The sequence below is a fragment of the Pristiophorus japonicus genome, chromosome 24 (genome assembly GCF_044704955.1).
Source record: "Pristiophorus japonicus isolate sPriJap1 chromosome 24, sPriJap1.hap1, whole genome shotgun sequence".
Lineage (NCBI taxonomy): Eukaryota > Metazoa > Chordata > Chondrichthyes > Pristiophoridae > Pristiophorus > Pristiophorus japonicus.
Window position 1 is genome coordinate 20,204,165 of NC_092000.1, and position 10,181 is coordinate 20,214,345.

Sequence of the window (10,181 nt, forward strand, 5' to 3'; positions counted from 1 at the left end):
GAGAGAGGGTCCCTGAATGTGAGCCAGTGCCTACATTGCTTTGGAGACAGTTCAGAGAACGTTCACTCGGTTGACCCCGGGGATGAAGGGGTTGACTTATGAGGAAAGGTTGAGGAGGTTGGGCCTCTACTCATTGGAATTCAGAAGAATGAGAGATGATCTTATCAAAACATATAAGATTATGAGGGGGCTCGACAAGGTGGATGCAGAGAGGATGTTTCCACTGATAGGGGAGACTAGAACTAGAGGACATGATCTTAGAATAAGGGGCCGCCCATTTAAAACTGAGATGAGGAGGAATTTCTTCTCTCAGAGGGTTCTAAATCTGTGGAATTCGCTGCCTCAGAGAGCTGTGGAAGCTGGATCATTTAAGATAGATATAGACAGCTTCTTAACCGATAAGGCATTAAGGGGTAATGGGGAGCGGGCAGGGAAGTGGACCTGAGTCCATGATCGGATCAGCCATGATCGTATTAAATGGCGGAGCAGGCTCGAGGGACCGTATGGCCTACTCCTGCTCCTATTTCTTATGTTCTTATGTTCTTATCTCAGGTGGACTTAAAACATCCCTTGGCACTATTTCGAAGAAGAGCAGGGGAGTTATCCCCGGTGTCCTGGCCAATATTTATCCCTCAATCAACATAACAAAAACAGATTATCTGGTCATTATTTCATTGCTGTTTGTGGGAGCTTGCTGTGCGCAAGTTGGCAGCCGCGTTTTCCCATAGTACAGCAGTGAGTATACTTCAAAAGTACTTCATTGGCTGTAAAGCGCTGTGGGACGTCCTGAGGTTGTGAAAGGCGCTATAGAAATTCGGAGAACTTTTTTTTTAATACCGATCTCTGTTTCGAATAACTTTCGGCCATTTTCTTTCGCTCTCTCCTGACGATTCTTACTGGGACACTGCTAACCTTATCGAGGTGGAGAAAGTTGCATAAGGCCAGTCAACAGTTGAGATTACCACTCGGACCCCAGGCCTCGCAAAAGCCGGATTTCGGGGCGTGATGCGCATGCGGCGATATCCGGCGTTTCCGATCTGTCAAAATTTCTCCGTTCAGATCCTCCGCATCCCCGGGAGAAGGACATCCACGTGGAAGAGATTGGGCTAATTGCCCAACTCTTGCCCAGCCACTGTCCTTCAAACTTTTATGCCTGGTGCTTAGTTTACTTTTACCAGCATAAAATGTAATTTAAACACTCATTTTTATATTAAAAACCCTGTCCATTAAGGTAAGTTTATTTTTAATCCGATTAAAACATATTTAGAAAATTGCCCCCCAAATATATTTTTGCTAAAACATAAAATTACATTTAATTTCAATTCATTTTAAATATGCGAGGTGGTTTATTTATTTATTATGCTGTGTTTCGGTGTTTGAGGGGTTTTTCTCATTGACAGTAATGGGAGTCCATCCAAACAGAGCTCCCATTTTTATCAATGAAAATACTGCATGGTGATTGGTGGTCCAGGCCCACGTGACTCCAGCACGTGCGTACGTACATGGAAGACATCTCCCCATGCGCTGCGCAGCGAATCTCTGCCTCCGACCTGGATCCTAAGTTCTTCTGGGACCGCCAAGTACTTCCGTAGATCACTGATCGAAGATCGGGTCGGAGGCGTTCATACGAAGGAAGCCTCCGACCGCAATTTCCCCCCTCAATCATCATCAATAGGCAGTCCCTCGGAATCGAGGAAGACTTTCTTCCACTCTTAAAATGAGTCCTTAGGTGGCTCAACAGAGAACCGAGAACCACAGTCCCTGTCACAGGTGGGACAGATAGTCGTTGAGGGTAAAGGTGGGTGGGACAGGTTTGCCGCATGCTCTTTCCGCTGTCTGTGCTTGGTTTCTGCATGCTCTCGGCGATGAGACTCGAGGTGCTCAGCGCCCTCCAGGATGCACTTCCTCCACTTAGGGCGGTCTTTGGCCAGGGACTCCCAGGTGTCAGTGGGGATGTTGCACTTTATCAGGGAGGCTTTGAGGGTGTCCTTGCAACGTTTCCTCTGCCCACCTGGGGCTCGCTTGCCGTGAAGGAGTTCCGAGTTGAGCGCTTGCTTTGGGAGTCTTGTGTCTGGCATGCGGACCTTGTGGCCTGCCCAGCGGAGCTGATCAAGTGCGGTCAGTGCTTCGATGCTGGGGATGTTGGCCTGATCGAGGACGCTAATGTTGGTGCGTCTGTCCTCCCAGGGGATTTGTAGGATCTTATGGAGACATCGTTGGTGGTATTTCTCCAGCGATGAGGCTCAAGTGTTTTAACGGTGTTTACCTTTCTGCAGATCATTCACGGGAACGGCGATTGCTCAACTCGTCCTCTTGGGCGGCACTTGGATATTCGGCATGTTGAACTTCAACGACCCAAATGCTGTCATGCTCTACGTATTCACCGCACTCAATAGCTTCCAGGGGCTTTACATCTTTGTCCTGCACTGCATCCTAAACAAGCAGGTAGGCTTCACCAACAAGATGTCAGTGCGTCCAAGTCAAACAGCCGCGATTCTGCCATGTGGCACCCTCGCCAGGGTAGGCACATTGGCAGGGAGCTCGTGGCAGGGCTACAACCATTATCATCATCATAGGCAGTCCCTCGAATCGAGGATGACTTGCTTCCACGTCAAAAAGTTCACAGGTGTTTCAATGAAGGACCTAATATTCCATATCCCGAAGGGTGGAAGAGGCCTGTGGGTGGATCTTTTTAGCATGTGGTGGCCGTTGCACACCAGCCACCACACGGGCTTGACAGAGCTAGGTCTTGGTCCAGTGGCAAGGGTTAACCAAGACGACTGGAGACCAGCTCTGCTGCACGGGCCTATATCGCAGTGTGGGCTGGTCCTCGTGCTGCCCCTGGGCCCTCGGCTCTTCTGGGCCCCGAACTCATGCCTCTCCTGGGCTCCGATCACGTCCCTCTACCATCTCTCGCCCGCTCCTTCGCCCCAACCTCGCCGCTCCTGCCGTACCTGCCCGCAATCCAATCACCGACCTGGATCTTGGTGACGTCACTCTTCACTGCCGTTGCTCTCCTGCTCCAACACGTGCTGCTCCCTGGAGTGGTCTGCTGCCACACTGCTCCTTCCGCTCCCCGGCCTGTTCCGATGATAACCACTATAGCCCCCACCGCCACCCCCGCACCACCTCCCAAATTCGCTGACTTGCTCTGCCCGCGTGGCAAGACTCCCCGCTGGGGCTACAGAATGGTGGAGTCCGCCCTTCTGCGCTCATCAAGCTGATGGACGTTGGTTAGAGAAAAGGATTCTTTGCCATTGTGGGCGCCAAGTGTCAGAAACAGCACATTTAGATAAAGAAAGAATTGCATTAATATAGTGCTTTTCACAATCAATGGACGTCCCAAAGTGCTTTACAGCCAGTAAAGTACTTTTTGAAGTGTAGTCACTGTTGTAATAAACACAACAGGCAATTGCGCACAGCAAGCTCCCTGTCTGTCTCTCGTTCTCGCTCTCTGTCTGTCTCTTGCTCGCTCTTTGTCTGTCTCTCTCTCGCTCTCTCTCTCTCTCTCTCTCACTCTCTGTCTGTCTCTCGCTCTCGCTCTGTCTGTCTCTCGCTCTCTCTCTGTCTCTCTCTCGCTTTCTCTCTGTGTCTCTCTCTCTCTGTGTCTCTCTCTCTGTCTCTCTCTCGCTTTCTCTCGCGCGCTCTCTCGCTCTCGCTCTCTTTGCCTGCCCCTCTCTCTCTGGCTCTCTAACTCTCACTGTCTCTCTCTCTCTTCTCCTCTCTCTCTCTCTCTCACTGTCTCTGTCTCTCTCTTTCTCTTCCTCTCTCTCTCTCTCTCTCCCTCTCTCCCTGTCTCTCTCTCTCTCTCTCTGTCTCTCTCACTGTCTCTCTCCCCCTCTCTCTCTCTCCCTGTCTCTCTCTCTCTCTCTCTGTCTCTCTCCCTGCCTCCCTCTCCCTCTCTCTCCCTGCCCCTCTCTCTCGGACGATTGTTATTAATTGCCCCGTATTACTCCCAGTGCTGGGGCTGCTGTATTATCCCTGTGTGGGGCCTGTCTCTGTGTGTCGACCTGCCATGGAGGTCCTGGTGCTATTTCCGTGTTGTGCACTGAATTCCACAAACCCTGTCTGGCATAAACTCTCCCGGTGACGGTTAGTCCTCCTTCAGCCGCGGAGGGCCAAGTGGGACCCAATTAACCATCTCCGTACGCTGCCTGCCGTGTGCCCACACTTCCCACCAGTCCCATCTCTTCAACCCTCCTTGCACAGTATCCCCAAGACCCCCTGTCCCGAACATCCCATTCCAGCGTAGCCGTGACTGACAGGGGGCGAGCTGGTGAAGTGGTTGTGGTGCATGTCACTCTGGGGGGGGGTTTCTGTCCCGGTGTGGAGACCCTGGCGTCTTTCCGGAGAACCCGTACCAGGGTGACACGTACCATGAAGGTTTCGCGAGCTCCTCTTCCCTGCCTGTATGGAAGCTGCCGAACTGCTTCACTGACACAGGCTTGGAGCAAACTCTGCTCCTCCAACGTCGCAATGTTCTTCCCGGAATATCGTGGGCCGCCGAGACCCGTGTTGAGATCACCACCGCAGGTCGGGATGATACGGAGCGCCGGGGGCCTGGAACATGGTGGGCAGAGGTGTCGCCAACGAGGGCCATCCTCGTCCCTCGGAATTGAGGAAGACTTGCTTCCCCTCCCAAAGTGAGTTCTCTGGCGGGCGAACAGTCCGATACGAGAGCCACAGACTCTTGTCACAGGTGGGACAGACATTCGTCGAATGAAGGGGTGGGCGGGACTGGCTTTGCCGCGCGCTCCTTCCGCTGCCTGCACGTAACCGCTTCGCGCGCTCTGCGTTGAGACTCGGACGAGCTCGACGCCCTCCCCGATGCACTTTCGTCACCTCGGGCGGTGTTCGAGGGTCTCCCAAGCTGTCAGTGGCGATGTCGCACTTTATGCAGTGTACTGTGGATAAATGTGAGTTAGGGTGCAGGGTGTTGATGGGGCTGCACCTGGAGTGCTGCGTGCAGTTTTGGTCACCTTACTTGAGGAGGGATGTACCAGCTTTGGAGGGAGTGCGGAGACGGTTCACCGGGCTGATTCCGGAGATGAGGGGGTTACCTTGTGGATGGATTAGGCGGACTGGGTCTTTGCTCGTTGGAGTTCAGAGGGATGAGGGGTGATCGTATGGAAACATTTAAAATAATGAGGGGGATGGACAGGGTGGAGGCGGGGAGGTTGTTTCCACTGGTCGGGGAGGCTGGAGCTAGGGGGCACAGCCTCAAAGTGCGGGGGGAGCCAATTTGGGACGAGTTGGGGGGGAATTTCTTCTCCCAGAGGGTTGTGAATCTGTGGAATTCTCTGCCCAAGGAAGCAGTTGAGGCTAGCTCATTGAATGTATTCAAGTCACAGATGGATAGATTTTTAACCAATAAGGGAATTAAGGGTTACTGGGAACGGGTGGGTAAGTGGAGCTGAGTCCACGGCCAGATCAGCCATGATCTTATTGAATGGCGGAGCAGGCTCGAGGGGCTAGATGGCCTACTCCTGTTCCTAATTCTGATGTTAATGATTAAGATGAAGGAATTGAGTGTAATATCTCCAAGTTTGCAGATGACGCTAAGTTGGGTGGCAGTGTGAGCTGTGAGGAGGACGCTAAGAGGCTGCAGCGTGACTTGTACAGGTTAGGTGAGTGGGCAAATGCATGGCAGATGCAGTATAATGTGGATAAATGTGAGGTTATCCACTTCAGGGGCGAAAACACGAAGGCAGAATATTATCTGAATGGTGGTAGATTAGGAAAAGGGGAGGTGCAACGAGACCTGGGTGGTATGGTACATCAGTCATTGAAAGTTGGCATGCAGGTACAGCAGGCGGTGAAGAAGGCAAGTGGTATGTTGGCCTTCATAGCGAGAGGATTTGAGTATAGGAGCAGGGAGGTGTTACTGCAATTGTACAGGGCCTCACCTTGAATATTGTGTACAGTTTTGGTCTCCTAATCTGAGGAAGGACATTCTTGCTATTGAGGGAGTGCAGCGAAGGTTCACCAGACTGATTCCCGGGATGGCAGGACTGACATATGAAGAAAGAATGGATCAACTAGGCTTATATTCACTGGAGTTTAGAAGAATGAGAGGGGATCTCATAGAAACATATAAAATTCTGACGGGACTGGACAGGTTAGATGCAGGAAGAATGTTCCCGATGTTGGGGGAAGTCCAGAACCAGGGCTCACAGTCTAAGGATAGCGGGTAAGCCATTTAGGACTGAGATGAGGAGAAACTTCTTCACTCAGAGAATTATGAACCTGTGGAATTCTCTATCACAGAAAGTTGTTGGGGCCAGTTCGTTGGATATATTCAAAAGTGAGTTAGATGTGGCCCTTACGGCTAAAGGGATCAAGGGGTATGGAGAGAAAGCAGGAAAGGGTACTGAGGGAATGATCAGCCATGATCTTATTGAATGGCGGTGCAGGCTCGAAGGGCCGAATGGCCTACTCCTGCACCTATTTTCTATGTTTCTATGTTATCCCTGGAATCCAGGCCAATATTTATCCTTCAACATCAATACAAACAGATTATCTGGTCATTGCTGTTTGTGGGAGCTTGCTGTGCGCAAATTGGCTGCCGCGTTTCCCACATTACAACAGTGACTACACTCCAAAAGTACTCCATTGGCTGTAAGGCACTTTGGGACGTCTGGTTGTCGTGAAAGGTGCTATTTAAATGCAAGTCTTTCTTCTCCTGGATCTGACCCAACATCAGTAGCCAGAGGCGGGGAGAACACTGGGGAAGTGAGGTGTGGACAAAGCCAGCATCGGTTGGAATGTTACCGCAACCGGTGGGACCGAGCAGAGGTTCATTGCTGCAGAATAAGGCTCATTCAGTACTGCAGCTTTTTTCTAACATCCTTTTATGTTCTGACAGATTCGTAATGAATTTATGAAAGTCATTTGCAAGATATCCAGTGACAGAAACGCAACCAGTGGCCGTGGGACACCTTGGAAGGTGAGCACCTGATAGGCGAGGGCCAAAGTTTACCCATAGTACTGGCATCACTGAGAGGCGGGAGAGGGAGGGGCTGTGTGTGTTGGGGGAGGGGCTGTGTGTGTTGGGGGAGGGGCCGTGAGTGTTGGGGGATGGGCCGTGTGTGTTGGGAGGGCCGTATTTTGTGGGTTGGTCCGTGTGTGTGGGGGAAGGGGCTGTGTTTTGGGGGAGTGGCTGTGTCTGTTGGGGGAGGGGCCGTGTGTGTTGGGGAGGGGCCGTGTGTGTTGGCGGAGGGGCCGTGTGTGTTGGGGGAGGAGGCGTGTGTGTTGGGGAAGGGGCCGTATGTGTTGGGGAAGGGGCCGTGTGTGTTGGGGAGGGGCCGTGTGTGTTGGGGGAGGAGGCGTGTGTGTTGGGGAAGGGGCCGTGTGTGTTGGGGAAGGGGCCGTGTGTGTTGGGGAGGGGCCGTGTGTGTTGGGGAGGGGCCGTGTGTGTTTGAGCGGGGAGCTGTGTGTGTTGGGGGAGTGGTCGTGTGTGTTTGAGGGGGGAGCTGTGTGTGTTGGGGAGGGGCCGTGTATTTTGAGAGGGGAGCTGTGTGTGTTGGGGGAGGGGTCATTGCTGGGAGCAATGTGTGAACCATTTGTAATAATGCTTGTGACCCCGCCCCACCACCATGCCATTGCCGTGGGTCAGTCGGTGGCCATGGTGGGCTTGGTGCAGAGTCGCAAATCCCACCCGGAATCAGGTGAGGTGGCACTGGAGAATGGCGTGGGTTGGACATCCGCTGTCTCACTGCCTGGCCTACATTTTCATCCCCGCCCGGCAGGCCCTTCCCTCCCCAACCAGCCTGAGCATGTGGCAGCCACAATGTGTGGGGGGGGGTGCGGGGGGGGGGGTGCGGTTTGGGGCCTAGGTTTCCAGTGCTGAGATCCTCCATAGCCGGTCTGGGCCTACGGGCGACTCCAGTCCCACACCAGGGGTAGCTGAGGCTTCACTGCCCTCTGAAGTGGCCCGGCAAAACCGCTGAGACGTAACTAAGATTGGTCAAGAACCGCGATGCCAGAACGAGGACTAGATCCCACGTCGCACCAGGCCGCTCAAAGCAACTTGAGGTGTGATCAAGCAACGCGGCAGGAAGGCCAGTTGATTGAAACGCGATGGATTTGTTGATGGGTCGCTGCAGCCCATTGGGTCCAAAGCGTGGGGACCTAGCTCGCATGCCTGATGGTGAGCTGCCGGAGAGCTGCTGGAAAATTGCTGGGTTACACACCCAGAGCTGCTAATTGGGATTGGACTGGATAACCTCTTGTTGACCGGCGCAGATATAATGGTAAGCACTGCAGGGAATCGAATACGGCCAGGGTGACCTCCTGGACTAGTGTCGATCGCCTGCTTGGGTCGGAGAGGAATTTTCCCAGATTTTTTTTCTCCCTAAATCGGCCTGGGTTTTAATCTGGTTTTTTGCCTCTCCCAGGAGATCACATGGCTCCGGTTGGGGTGGAGTGTAGAATGTTTCAGTGTGAGGGGTGTCGCAGTTGTGTGGGGCGGACTGGTTGGGCCGGGTGCTCTTTACCTTTCCGCCATTGTTCATTGTTCATCGGTCTATATGTAACCTTCAGGGCTGCTGACCGAGGGCCGAGCGGCTCTTTGTCGGCCGGCACGGACACGATGGGCCGAAATGGCCTCCTTCTGCGCTGTAAATTTCTATGTTTCTGTGGCACGGGTAATCTCATTGCTGATCCACATTCCTGTCTATTTGATTTCAGGGCCTGCAGACTTCGCACGACGTCCAAACTACCAAATCGAGAGCAACCAGCAACACCGACGGCTGAGAGTCTGAGTGGCACTCAGTCCTGCCGCTCCAATCTGAGCCTCTCTTGTGCTTTTCATTTCCACTGGACTTTTGGCAATCCCACTGCGCGTGTGAGGTGGGCCCCCTGTCCCTGCCAACTATTCTCCCGCATTGCTCCGTCTGTGCTGTGGTTGATGGCCGAGTCTATGTCCCGGCCCGTTGCCTCACGCCCCTCTGCCCTCACCCCGCCCCCTTCAATGGCCTCTCCCACCCATCGTCCAATCCCGTGCGCTCCGCGCGCTCCGTCTCCAGGGACACCCTGGCGTGAACATTGGCCGCGGAAGAGAAGCAGGCAGTCGGGCTGAAGGACCCCCTCGACCGCCCGTTGCCTGGACCGGTTGATGGCCACCTTGGCCAGGCCCAGGAGCAGTCCGACAAGGAGGCCCTCCGACCTGCCCGCTCCGCTCCGCACAGGGTGCCCAAAGAGCAGGAGCGTGGGACTAAAGTGCAGCCAGAATTGGAGGAGCTGCCTCTTCAAATATTGCACTTACACACTGCACATGGAGAACACAAACTCCAAACAGCTCCACAAATCTGTGAGCATCCTCACAGGTGCATACATTGGGGGTTGGAGGGCAGGGGGTCATTATGTTCCTTCAGCTTGGGTTTGGACTGTTTCGTCCATTCATGGGAAAAACACTTTACTGTATTTCAACTCACAGTAAAACACGCCAAAAACATTAGAACGCAATAAAATTTGAGAACAAAATGGTTGTCACAAGGCCATTTGGGAGGGTCATCAGGAAGGGAAGGGTAAATGTGAAATTCTCTCCTTCAAAAGGCTGTGGATGCTGGGATAATTGGAGCTTTCAAGACAGAGGTCGACGGATGTTTGTTAGCTGAGGGTATCAAAGGATATGGGGCAAAGGAGTAAACGGAGCTGAGGTACAAATCAGCCATGATCTAATTGAATGGCAGAGCAAGCTCGAGGGGTAGAACGGCCTCCTCCTGCTCCTAAGTTCCTCTGTCTGGTGACTGTATTTAATCAATTGGGCTGTATAAATATACTAGTAAATTGCCTATTGCCATTCGATTAACATAGGGTTTATTTTCAAAGAATAGTTACAGCACTGGAAGAAAGCCATTTGGCCCGTCGAGCCCATGCCAACTCTCAGCTGGTCCCGCTCCCCTGTCCATAATTCTATAATTTTAGATAGAATTACATAGAATGCACAGCACAGAAACAGCCCATTCAGCCCAACAGGTCCGTGCCGGTGTTTATGCTCCACAACAACCTCCTCCCACTCCTCTTCTTCTCATCCTATCGGCATATCCTTCTATACCTTTCTCCCTCATGTGTTTATCCAGCTTCCCCTCAAATGCATCTATGCTATTCACCTCAACCGCTCCCTGTCGTAGCAGGTTCCACATTCTAACCACTCTCTGGGCACAGAAGTTTCTCCTGAA

The 10,181-nt window shown here is 52.7% G+C and overlaps 1 long non-coding RNA gene across 1 annotated transcript; it reads left to right on the forward strand.

The window, feature by feature from the left end:
• Window positions 1–2,373: 2,373 nt before the first annotated feature.
• On the forward strand, window positions 2,374–8,905 carry LOC139237830 (uncharacterized). The gene is made up of 3 exons (XR_011588527.1): window positions 2,374–2,445; window positions 6,866–6,946; window positions 8,689–8,905. It is a non-coding gene; the product is annotated as an uncharacterized lncRNA (long non-coding RNA).
• The last annotated feature ends 1,276 nt before the right edge of the window (window positions 8,906–10,181 follow it).